Source organism: Panthera leo, chromosome E3 (assembly GCF_018350215.1).
Source record: "Panthera leo isolate Ple1 chromosome E3, P.leo_Ple1_pat1.1, whole genome shotgun sequence".
NCBI classification, from domain to species: Eukaryota; Metazoa; Chordata; class Mammalia; order Carnivora; family Felidae; genus Panthera; species Panthera leo.
The window spans coordinates 14,053,393-14,066,281 of NC_056694.1; the positions used below are offsets into that span (position 1 = coordinate 14,053,393).

General features: G+C 46.3%; 1 protein-coding gene across 1 annotated transcript in view; it reads left to right on the forward strand.

Annotated features, from left to right (window-relative positions):
* Nucleotides 1-8,816: 8,816 nt before the first annotated feature.
* Nucleotides 8,817-12,889, forward strand: part of GALNT17 (polypeptide N-acetylgalactosaminyltransferase 17) — a 285,062-nt gene continuing 280,989 nt past the window's right edge. Inside the window, exon 1 of the mRNA XM_042921614.1 lies at nt 8,817-8,996. The gene's annotated coding sequence lies outside the window, so the exon portion shown is untranslated. The remainder of the gene's footprint in view (nt 8,997-12,889) is intronic.

Sequence of the window (12,889 nt, forward strand, 5' to 3'; positions counted from 1 at the left end):
TGAGTAATTGTCACTAATATTTGTGTCCCAGATGGTACTCTCCTCTCTCTCTCTTTTGACAATGTTTCCGGGCTAGCTTTTCCATTCCGCTCATGGGCCTGTCATTTCTTGTTCCGTTGTCTCGCTGTCTTAATTATTAGAGATTTTCCGTGTGTTTTAAGCCCCTCCGTGGCCCCCGCTTCATGCATTTCTGAGGGGTGGTCCCTGTTGAGAAGTTGGCCGGGAATATGCCTGGAATTATTGCTTCCTATGAAGTTTATGGCTGCAACGTCCCGATTGTAAGGTTTACAACTTCCAAATGCCGTAGCATCGCAGAGGAGCTCCCTGAGACCCCGTGACCTTCAGGAGGCGCCGAGCCTCTGCAGAGACCCCCTCGCACGCGCTCACCCAACTGGGCCGCGTGGCACCGTTGGCTGGCGTGTGTGTGCGCGTGAACGGGCACGCACGTGCCGTGGATGTTGGGGAGCTTTACGAGTTGACAAGGCACCAGACCGTATTTCGCTGCAGACTCCATCTGTCCTGGAGTTTGTGTGTCTGTTGTGAGTGCCGTATCCCTACTTCTGGAAGAATAATGCTGGTTACCTGTCAACTCGTGAGTTTAAGCTGTAACCCTGGAGAAAATTATGTCCTCCGTCGTACGGGGGGGAGGTAGGAAGGCGGCTCGGACTCGATTTACAGCCGTGGCTCTTTATTTTTGCTGCCACCATGGAGCCTTTGTGGCTTGGGCCTAACCGAAGACGGACGTGGGCCGAGCGATTGAGTTTTTCCGAGCGGTCGTCGGGTCTCTGCAACTCCAGATACCCGGGCTCCGTGCGAGATGGGCAAGGCTTCTCTGTCATCCACAAGTTAGGTGTTGACCCAAGTGCACTAGAAGGGAATTTCTCAAATGTCAAAAGTCGGGGTTATTTTTATGGCTTAATGTTTGGAAGATGGGATGACTATCCAATATTTAGAGGCTCGCTTCCCAGTGGATATGTAGAATTTCCTCCCGGTGACCCTGCCACTTGAATTCTTACTGCTTTTATTTGCTAACTTAATATGGGATAGGGCCACCCCTCCCACTTTTCTTCTTAAAACACGAAAAATCTAAGTTTTCTTACCTCTGTGTTCTGCTGGGGTAACTTTGGAGTTTCCGTTCCCTCTACATTAAAGGGGAGAAATTTATGTCTTCACGGCATCGCACCTTCTAATTCAAAAGCACGTCTCTCTGCCAAGTTAGATATGTCTCGTTTTATTCCCTTTATTAGAATTTTATAATTTTCTCCCTATTGGTTACAGTTATTTCCAGATGTATGGTCATATTTGTCGTTTTAATAAATATCATTCTTTTTACATGATATATTCTAGTGGGTTATCGCTAGAATGCGAGACACCGGGAGCTCATGGCTCATGGCTCTCCACATGGCTCCAGCTCAGGGGTCCCGACTGAGGAGGGAAATTGCCTCCTGCCCCCTTTCTTCTCTGCCCTGGAGGTGCCTACTTCCCGGGCGTGCCAGTCTTCAAGGGCACCAGGGCCCTTTTCCATGGCCAACCCAAATGGCCTTTCTCAGGCTCGACTTCCCTGTGACATTCATCAGCGTGGACTCTCTTTTTTTGTTTTTAATGTTTATTTATTCTTGAGAGAAAGAGAGCGTGAGCAGGGGAGGGGCAGAGAGAGAGGGGGACACAGAGTCCGAAGCAGGCTCCAGACTCTGAGCTGTCAGCACAGAGCTCAACGCGGGGCTCGAACCCACGGACCGCGAGATCAAGACCTGAGCCGAAGTCGGATGCTTAACCGACTGAGCCACCCAGGTGCCCCTGTAATAAGTAGCTTTAATTATTCTTCTCTTAGTAGACGTTATCTCATGGACACGTAGTTACGTTCTTTCTTGACATCAACTATTCACTTTATCACAAATGGCTCTGAGTTGAATCTCCAGATCTTTCTCTACTCATCCGTATACTCGACAGTTTTTAAGAACTCCCCGGGCGTCAGGCACTGGGGTGACTACATCCCTGCCCTTCAGGGGAGTGCCAAGATGTGGCACCGCGGGAGATGCCACCCCCCGGGGATAGGTGGGAGGCTCTATCTGTCCGTATCCCAGCAGGAAACAGATGGCACACCCAGAAGAGGAGATTGAAGAGAGTTTAGCAAAATATTTACCAAGTTTCAGAGATCCACAAGATTGACGAGGGATGCTGACTCACCTAGGGATCGCCACAGAGGACGAAGCTGTTGGCCTGCCAAACCCTGCAGGGGGGGAGAGGAGGGAGCGGTTCACAGAACACAGGGTTAGCTATAACCCCGGGGGTAACCCTAGGACAGGGCTGCCCTGTAGCAACAGCGGCATAGAGAAAGCAGCCTCTGTCCAACCGCTGTCCCGTCGGGAGGGAGCTGGGGAGTACGTACCCCAACCTCTGTCTCTTTCCATCCATCGTGTCTGTTGGTGGACTCCAGCCCAAAGCCATAGGGCAGGGGAATCCCTGATGCTGTCTCTGTCGGTCTGTCTCCCGGGATAGGAAGCAGGGAAAGAGGGTGGACAGTGGATCTGGAGAGAAACGTGAAGATTATTTGGTAGAAGTGCTGGGGGATGGTTGACCTCAACTGGCTCTTCCTCCCTTTATCTTTAGCTTGACTCTGCAGACTTCAGCTGAAATAACCCAGAAGGCAGGGCCCGGAGGAGGGAATGATGAGTCTTCCCAGGCCGAGTGCCAGGCAGCGACTCTATTCCCACCCCTCTGTCCCTCTTTTCTTCTTCTCCCCTTTGCTCATCGGAACTTCCGTGCCTACAAGCTCACTGTGGTCGGCGGCGGCCGTAACTGTTTCTGGCCAGATCGCAAAGGCACTTTCAGAAGAGAAGGTTCCCAGATGCACGGAGTCATCCCTCTTTGCTCCAGTGCTCACCTTTCCTGGCTAAGTGAGGACCAACTCGAGCCTTGTCGGTGATCTTGAATTCTTATTTATCTTTGCCACTGCGTTCCGGGGCCTGCTAAGTAGGCACACGAAAATGCCAGTGAAGATTTTTGCTGCTTTGTTGAACCTTTCTGGCAGATTAAATTGGGGGGAAAATGGGAGCGCACAGACCACCAAATATATAATTCGTAGTTGTCACACTGCACCGTGAAAAATGATCTTTTTTGAGGCTGCTAAGTGGGTGCCTTTCACAATGGAAGGAAATAAAGCCACAGAAAGGGGGGGAAAAAGACTTCACCGGGAAGTGTCGTTCCCTTTGTGTTCTTGGTGGGATTAACATGCATTCCTAGTCTTAATTCCTATGCCATCTCAAAAATGAATTCCTTCCCCGGCCCTTCTGCCTGTTTGGGAAAGGCTGGCCATGGACGATGCGGGGCAAACACAGCTGGGATGCATTTTAGCTCGGAGGTGGCATTTAATGGACAAAAGAAATGCTTTATCATCAGGGGAAGCAAAAGATGCACCAACCAAACCACCCGGATGACGTAAGAGGAAGAATCAGATGTTTTCCATTGAAGCTGCTCGGTTAGATTGAAGGTCAGTCGTGCCCCATTCCGGTCATCTCCCTCCTTGACCCTTGGGCTCCGTGCTGGCAGGAAAAGCCATGAAAGGCCGAGCTGGTGGCCTAGTGAGAAGAAGGGAAAATCCAGGGTGAATGGGCAAAAGTGCACAAAACAAGGAGGAAAAAAAAAACCCTCCCCTGTCAGTAGTCCCTTCATCATCTTTTTTATTATGCATGACGTCATCCGTTATATACATCACGTATACGTCAGGTAATAATTCTGTAATGTCGCTTCCCAGTGGGGTGTTACCAGGCCCTCTGAGGCCCTTTTTGTGTGCGTTACCCAGTGAGGACCCCGTCTCTTTTTTGCGGTTGTTTCCAGTTTCACGAAATAAGTTTACAGCTTTGAACGGTGTTTTGATTAGCTTTTGAAACCTTGGAATTCTATGCGTTTTTAAAATGTAGTTTTAATTCCCATTTTTTCTAACATTTATTTACTTCTGAGAGAGAGAGAGCATGGTTAGGAGGGGCAGAGAGAGAGGGAGACAGAGGATCCGAAGCAGGCTCCTCTCTGTGAGCGCAGAGCCGATGCGGGGGCTCAAACTCACGAACCGTGAGACCAGTGACCCAAGCTGCTGTCGGACGCTCCACTGACGGAGCCACCCAGGAGCCCCCATAGGCATTTTTCCTGTTTGCTTTTCACTTGCTTTTCACTGAGTGTCTGAGATTCATCTATTTATCCGTGCATTTTCATAGCTGTACGGTATTCCTTTTAATGAGTTCCTGCCGTTACTTTGTCACCATCAGGCTTTCCCATGGTGGGTTGTTTCTTCCCAAAGAATTTCCTGGATGGAACATTCGTGTGTGTGTGTTGGAGGCTCCATTACTTTTGGAAGGTCAAATAATTAATCCTTCAGATATTCCGTTTCTTCACCTGTCAAGGGATCCTGGTAACACCAACCTTGCCTGGTTAATGCAGAAATGGATGTAAAACCATTGCAAATATTAAAGTCAAAGCAGTGATCGTTAATAGGTGGAGGGAGGGTGGTCGAATGGATCTATGGAGACAAGCAAGCAGCTTAACGACGTGGTTCGTACTGGGATCTTTCTCCATTCCATTAAGTCTGGGTTCCTTGAAGTCTTGAACTTGGAGTGTACCTTCAGTGAGGGAGCATATAGAGTGGTGAAGATATAAGTTTTGAAGGATGCAATTCCTCCTCTAGATATCGTGAAGTTCCTGAGCATCATCTGTCTTTCTCCTTCTTGCTGCTTGATAGCTGCCCCCAGCCTTTCTCCCCCTGCCCTCTGTCGCGGCTGTGGGTCCTATCATGCTGGCGGCTTCCAGGTTCATATCTTGGGTTTGTCTGCCACCTGAACTTCCCTGGTCCTATGTTTCAGCTCCACACGGGACATCTGAGTCTATCTGAATGTCCCTCGGGTGCCCCAGAGACCGCAAACGCAGTACGGGGCTCATCTTTGTGAGTGGTGTTACCGCCCGGTTCCTGCACTGGAAGCCGGGCTCACTCACTCCTTCCCACGCTTTCCCGCGCTAACTCTTGCTGTCTCCTGCCCTGTGATGGGATCTCTTATATATCTCCCAAATCTTTCCTCTCCTTTTGATCGCTGTCACCACTGCCGTAAAACGAGGTCCCCGGCGTCTCTTGTCTGCTGCTGCAAGAGCCCTGGAACTGGTCTCCTTCTTTGTCGCAGAGGCCGGGTTTTGCTTTCCTTGAATCTCTAACTGTATCCAGAAGCCCCGTCTGCATTCCATTACCAACTATGGAACTTTGACAAAGTTCCTACATTCTCAGACTCAGTGACCTCCTTTGTCAAACAGAGATCTAAATAATACCTTCCTCACGCAGTTGTCTAGAGATTGTGGTACAGTACATGTAAAAGCACTTAGCAGGGCGCCCAGCACGCGGAAAATGCCCCTCTGTCCATGGTAGCTGCCCCTACTGCTCGTGACTGGGGTCTGTCCTTGTGCGATCCACCTTCTAGGAGAAGTTTGTAAGTTATGCCTTAGTCTTGTTACTTAGCTTTTCTATGCTTTAGGCCCCGTCACTTATAGATAAGAGTCTAACCTCAAGGGAATAAAGGCCACAAAATGACTTTTGTGGGCTCTAGGTACTTTGGCCTTCGTGAGTTTCTTCCTCCATTAAAAATGGTATCAGAAATTCTATTTTATAACTATGTTGTTTTGATTTTAAAAGAAATTGAAACATTTTCCTGGGCCCCTAAAAGTGACTCTAGGCTCTGTGTCTACTGTGATGAATAGATAAATCTTCTGTGAAGGGTACATGTGCCTTCTATCTATCTATCATCTATCTATCTATCTATCTATCTATCTATCTATCTATCCATCCGTTTATCCATCCATCCATCCATCTATCTATCCATCCATCCATCCATCCATCCGTCTATCTATCTATCTATCCATCTATCTGTCTATCTATCTCTCAGTTGACTGAGTGATCAATCGATCGATCGATCCATCCATTATCTATCCTGATCTAGTCTTGCTGAAATTACTCCCCCCACCTTTTCTTTTCTTTTAGTTTTTCCCTTTCCCCTCCCTCTGCCACTCTCTCCCCCTCTTCCCTTTCTTCCTTCCTTCCTCTTTCCCTTCTTTCCTCTCTCCATGCCTCCCTTCCACTTTTTCCTTCCTTCCTTGCTGTCTTTCTTTTGTGTGCGTGCAGTCATTTATTTCTGTTCTTTTGTTTATTATTGCTTTCTTTGGGTTGCCTCTATTTTCCTAACTCCTCAGGTTAGATGCTTACCACATTAATTATCAGTCTACCCCCCCCCCAATATATGCATTTAAGGTTATATAGTTCTTTCCAAGTATTGCTTTAGCACTATCCTACAAGTTTTGCAAAATATTTTTTAATGTTTATTTATTTTTGAGAGAGACAAACAGAGCGTGAGTGGGGAAGGAGCAGAGAGAGAGAGAGGGAGACACAGACTCCGAAGCAGGCTCCGGGCTCTGAGCTGTCAGCACAGAGCTGACACAGGGCTCGAACTCACGAATCGCGAGATCATGACCTGAGCTGAAGTTGGATGCCTAACCGACAGAGCCACCCAGGCGCCCCACATCTAAAATATTCTTAAAAGGGTTTTATTCGGCATTTCTAGGTATATTACGGGAGACTTTTCATGTTGTTTTAGCCTTCCATCTTGTTGGAAACAGAATTACCTATCACAGAGTGGGTTTTCTCTTACAGCTTTATTGAGATGTTTTTCGCATACCATATCTTTCATCCACTTAAAAGGTGTACAGTTTTGTGGCTTCTAGAATATTCTCAAGTGTACACAAATATCACCACAATCTAACTCCAGAACGTTATCCCCACCCAAAAAGACAGCCCACGTGCCTTAGCAGTCACTCCCCGTTTCCTACCGCAACGCCCTCAGCCTGAAACAGATATTTACCTACTTTCTGTCTCTGGAGATTTGCCTATTCTGTACATTTCATATGAACAGAATCATACCTACATAGGTCGCTCCTGACCAGCATTGTTTACTTGGCATAATGTTTTCAAAGTTCATCCGTGTTGTAGGGTGCATCGCTATTTCCTTCCTTTTTTATTGCTTAATAGTATCTCATGGTGTGGTTCTGCATTTTGGGTGTTCATGCGTCCGTCGATAGACATGGAGCTAATATGAATAATGCCCCTAGGAACGTTTCCGTCCAAGTTTTTGCGTGGGCGGGTCTTTCCATTTTTCTTCAGTCCGTACCCAGGAATTGCTGGGTCACGTGATAAAATGATGCTTTAGCATTTTGAAGAACTGCCCGACCGGTTTCCAGAGTAGCCGTGCCACCTCACATCCCTACTGGGAATGTTCTACGATGAGTGAGTTTTAAACCCAGCACAGGTGTTCGTACTTGACGTGGGAAGCATTCTTAGAGATTTTCGAGCATTGTGAAGGTGAGGTTTTTGGATCGTTAGTGGCACACAGATGGTGGAATGAGAATTCAAAGAGCGGAAAGTCCATGGGAAGTGTTGGAATGATCTAGTTCTCTGTTGATGGCCCCTCTGTTGGGATGATGGCACGCAGGAAAGATGTCAGGGTGCCTGAAGATCATAGCAGACAGTGGAAAGGATTCTCAGGTAGAAAAATGATGTTCACCTGCGACCACGTCTGAGATGCTTGCTGGACCTCTGCTTTTTGACCTTGATCTCACAGAAAATACATTTCTGTTTTCAGAGAAGCAGGAAAGTCTTGCCATTACGCGACGGAGCCCCGTTCTGTGACCGGAGCAGATTTGTTGGCCTTTGACTGGTCTGGGGATGCCTTCCTGGGAGGTTCAAATCCTCCTCAGCTTTATGGGCCGCCCATCATGAAAGCTGAGGGCACGGTTGACATCTCTCCTCTGTGCTCTTCCTGCCAGAGGCAGCAATGGGATTCTTACGGATAAAGTGTGTGTGTGTGTGTGTGTGTGTGTGTGCGCGTGTGTGTGCGCACACGCATGCCCGCGAGCATGCCTGAGTGTATGCTGAGTGGCTTGAATATTTAAAATGGCAAAAGGGAAAGAGAGCCCTTAACAACAAAAGTTTTCTAGGCCTGAAGTAAAACCTCCCATAACTCTTGGATTTCGAAATTGCCCATCAAGCTGTTTATCGTATAATGGAACAGTAGGTATAAAGCTGCCACCGTTCTGGGAACTTCCAATTGCTCAGTGAGGCTTGTTACAGAGGCCTCCTACTCTGCTTGGCACAGTTATCACCCTTATGGGGGTTTTCTGTCTATGATTTGTTCTCAAACATTCTGTATTTCCTTTTGCCATTTAGATGAAATTTAAATAAAACCATTAGGTAAAGAACTGTGTCAGGTTGTTACACACTTTAAACTCATGATAAAATCAATCCGTATGTCATTCTCTGTTCAAATGAAGCAAAAACACCTGCAGGGTTGGCCGTTCCCTGTTACTGGCTGTTCTCATTCTGTGTTGTACGCGTATCTCGTGGAATATGGGGCCTTGTAATTGCCCCACGGAGAAAGGAAAGCCGGCCTGGCTGAGCCTCAGTTCTGTCCCATTGTGTGTGTCCTTCTTGGTCTGCGTTGCTCCCAGTTTAGATGATCTCTTCCCTTTTGTAGACCTCCATCCAGTCTGTTCCCCAAAGGAGGGAGAGGCCTCTTCTTGGGAATTAGACTCAACCCCAGAACTCCCAGTTGCCCTGAACTTCCTCTCAATATGAATGCGTTCAGGGCACAGCCCTGGATTGATAAATTGGGGACGTAAATTTCTCTGTGACAGGTAATGGTAGAATTTCCATCAAAGCCATAGCTCAGTTTGAGTGATGTGTCCTGATGTGGTGGTTTTCAAATAATTCTTTTTCCCTCCTTTTTTCTAGGCTTATCCAAATCCCTTGGGCTCATCGAAGGTTATGGGGGACGGGGCAAAGGGGGCCTTCCCGCTACGCTTTCCCCGGCCGAAGAAGAAAAAGCCAAGGGACCCCATGAGAAGTATGGCTACAATTCCTACCTCAGTGAAAAAATTTCACTGGATCGTTCCATTCCGGATTATCGTCCCACCAAGTAAGTTCTGGTTGGGTCCTTCAGAGCGACTTGCCACGTCATAGGGTTGGGTGTAGACCCGAGTCTGTGACATGTTCTCATGTTGTTTGTAACTAACAAAGGAGCTTTGATCTCACTCAGTCTCCTTCACAGTCAACAGACCAAGTACTGTTGACCATGAAATATGATCTAAATAAAGTATTTACATTTTTAAAGATAATTTATAATTATTGTTTGTTTACTTGTTTTTTTTTTTAATTTTTATTTTTGAGAGAGAGAGAGAGTGAGGACAGGTGGGAGGGGGTGGGGGCGGGGGACAGAGGATCCAAGCGAGCTCCGCACTGACAGCAGAGGGCCCGATGATCTCGCGAACCTCAAGATCATGACCTGAGTTGAAGTCAGATGCTTAACCAACTGAGCCACCCGGGTGCCCCCAATAAAGTATTTAAATTTTTATAAAAGGAACCGAGAAACGTATAGGAAGGTCCTCAACCTTAAAACCTTCAGTTTTAAGTAAAAAACAAAAATCACCATGATTTCTACCTAGAGACTGCAATTTGTCAAATGTTAGTATATTGCCTTTGAGTCCGCTTTCTATACAGATTTATGATTATGTGACATATTGTTTGTGTCCTTTTTTCACTTAATATTATTTCATGAGCACTCTCTGATGTTATTAATTACGCTTCATTATGATCCTCATTATTTCCATTTTCGGAAATTTGGTTTATTGTCAGTTTTCCATAAATACCAGTTTCATAAACAACAACTTGATGAATGTCTACGCACTCAAATCTTTATGTGTCGTGATTGGGTATTTATTTTCTGAATCCACACTTCTTAAAAGTATAATCCTTGTAGCATATCATAGGACTACGTTTGGAGACTGGTGATACATTTTGGGATCTTGTCCTCTAGAAAGTTTATGGCGATCCTCACTCCAGTTGGAGTAATACCCGTCCCTTCCCAGACTGGGTACTCGCCTTTCAAAGACGCTTTGCCAAGCTGATGGGTGAGAAAGTATGTTCCATGATTGTTTCAACTTCTACTGTTTTGATTGAGTCTTACCTTTTAAACAAGTGGTTTGCATCTTGATTGTCTCTTGAAAGGCCTTTGTTCTGCGGGCTCAGATTCAGGATTCATTTGTTTTCTCCTTGGGAAATGGAGAAGAGGGGTTGGTCATAGATGCTGGAGGAAAACCCATTTTCTAAGCAGGCGTCACGTTGGCTTAACGGGTTCTTTGTTTTCTGTTAGATTTGTAGTGTCTCCTTTTTCCCATTTAGAGTGTGTCCTTGCTTAGAGTAGATTATTCCTTTTTCAAATGGATTTTGTACAAATCAGTTAAGTATCCTGGTTACTGAGAGAAACAGATTCAAGATAAAGAAAATTATCTTAAATGGATTTAAAATTGCGGCATTAGCCGAGAAGCCTGTTAAATCTCTCTCTCTCTGCCTAATAAACATATATTCATTTTGAATCGCTAAGAAAACATACATCACCCCTGTTGGAAGCTATTTTGTGTTCCTGGACTTTTGCTCTCAAACACATCTGGCTGTTTTCATTTCCTGGTGCTCTCTGATTAGCCTTTCTTATTTGGATGTTGGCAAATAAACAGAGCAATGTGGGTTGTTTTTTTTTTTTTTTTTCCACTCCTTTGGAAATGAAAATGTTTCCAACGTGAAGCTTGCTGGAAGTGGGTCAGTTGAACAGATATTAGTGAGCACCTATTATGTGCCAGATGGTTTTCCCCATATTAGAGACAGAATATCGGCAAAGACACAGTCCTTGCCTACTTACTTCTTCTCTGGGGATGGAGGCCAACTTGTAGGCAGATTGATTTGGCACATTGCGGTCTGTGTGGTGTGTGTCAAGCCAGCGACGTACACAGCGTGATGCCTGAACTTCATCTCAACCCTTTCACCCCATGAAGGGTCAAAGGGAGAAAGATACGGATGGACCAGGCACCGGAACAACAGCAGAGTTGGGGGCACAAATAAAAACGCGGCGTGCTCGGGGGGGGGGGTGGGGGTGGGGAACGCGTAGCTCAATCGCGCTCTGTTAACTTAGCATGGTGTCTTGAACATACGACCTGCATCTGGCCCCTCCTGGAACTTTATTTACTAAGATGATCGGAAAGAACTGGAGAGGATGGTAATCTACAAGGGACAACAGAGCACGTTAGGGGATGACGTCAAGGAAGAAACACCTACACAATTTTGGAAGATTGAAAGAGGAGGTGTGAGTGGTCACTGACAGAAAACTGGATGAGGCTGGGACCCCGCCTCCTGCGTATGGTGCGGTGGGGTGGGAAGAGGTGAAGAATGCAGCCCAGTCACATCTCAGAACCCCAGAGACTCAGGCTTTGGAGGCCCTGGGTACTTCTGATGGCTGGGAGGTAGATTGGAAAACAGGGATTGCAGCTGTATCCCCCGATTCTTTCCCCCACACCACACAGCCAGGTTCTGCCCTTCCCTGCCTGGAAGAATATGGGAGATCTACTCTCCAGAAAAGGTGAACTCTCGCCTTGAACTCATAAGATGTAGGCTAGGACAGAGGATAGGGCCTCATACCATTTAGGGACACCCTCAGCATCATTAATTGCCCCCCCCCCCCCGCAGACTTTCACACCCCTGTAAATGAGTACAGTTTGAAGCATCTATTCCCAGGAAACCAGGCTAAGAAACCCTTCCCCAAATTTCTGAGTTCAGCTCAATTTAAAAAAAAAAAAATTTAATGTTTATTTATTTTTGAGAAAGAGAGACACAGAGCACAAGCAGGGGAGGGGCAGACAGAGAGAGACACGGAATGTGAAGCAGGCTCCAGGCTCTGAGCTGTCAGCACAGAGCCCGATATGGGGCTCGAACCCAGGAACCGTGAGATCATGAGCTGACCTGACGTAAGGCACTTAACCGACTGAGCCACCCAGGCGCCCCAGAGTTCAGCTCACTTAGTAGTAAGGCGTGCCTGTTGTAAAGCTCCATTTGTCTACACATAGCTGTCTTAGTCTGAAATAAGAGAGGAGAGCCAGGATCCCTGGACATCTCTGGAGAGTCTCCGTTACAAAAGGCCTTAACAACAGCAACAACAATAGAAAAGGCGTCTGGAAGAGGAAGAGACTATAAACTTAAAGACTCGAATTGGTGGCTCAAATCACGGAATGTCTTGTTTTATTCACGGAACAAGACCTACTGCTATGGTAAAGTAATAATTGGAGAATAACAGAGAAGCCTGGGAAGTTAAAAATAAGGTGGAAATAAATAATTCACTAAAAGAGTGGATGATAGCATTGAGAAAAACTTCTGGCAGACCAGCCGGTTAGACATTAAATAATAGGAATATTGGGAAGAGAACAGAGAAAACAGAAGACAATGGTCAGATTAGGGGCACCTGGGTGGCTCAGTCAGTTAAGCATCTGACTTCAGCTCAGGTCATGATCTCACAGTTCATGAGTTCGAGCCCCCTGCATCAGGCTCCATGCTGACAGCTCAGAGCCTGGAGCCAGCTTGGAATTCTGTGTCTCCCTCTCTCTCTGCCCTTCCCCCCACTCATGCTCTTCTCTCCCTCCCTCTCTCTCTCTCTCAAACATAAACATTAAAAACAACAGAAGAAAATGGTCAGATTAATGATGTAGCATAATTTTCCAGGACTGTAGTTCATAAGCTTTCAGGTTAGAAGGTCCCGCCCCATGTCTATGGAATCACTGAAAAGAAAAATTAAACCCACATCATGGCATGTGAATGTTTTTGCACAACTTCTTAGATCACCCCTCTGTTTTCTAGCTGGGATGCTGCCTGATTCATGAATGAATCATTTAATAAAGCCAGTGAGATCTTCAAATTAAAAAAATATGTAAATGTAAAATTTCAGAACAGCTTGGAGGAGGAGAGAGTCCTAAAAGCTTTCAGAGAGAAAAT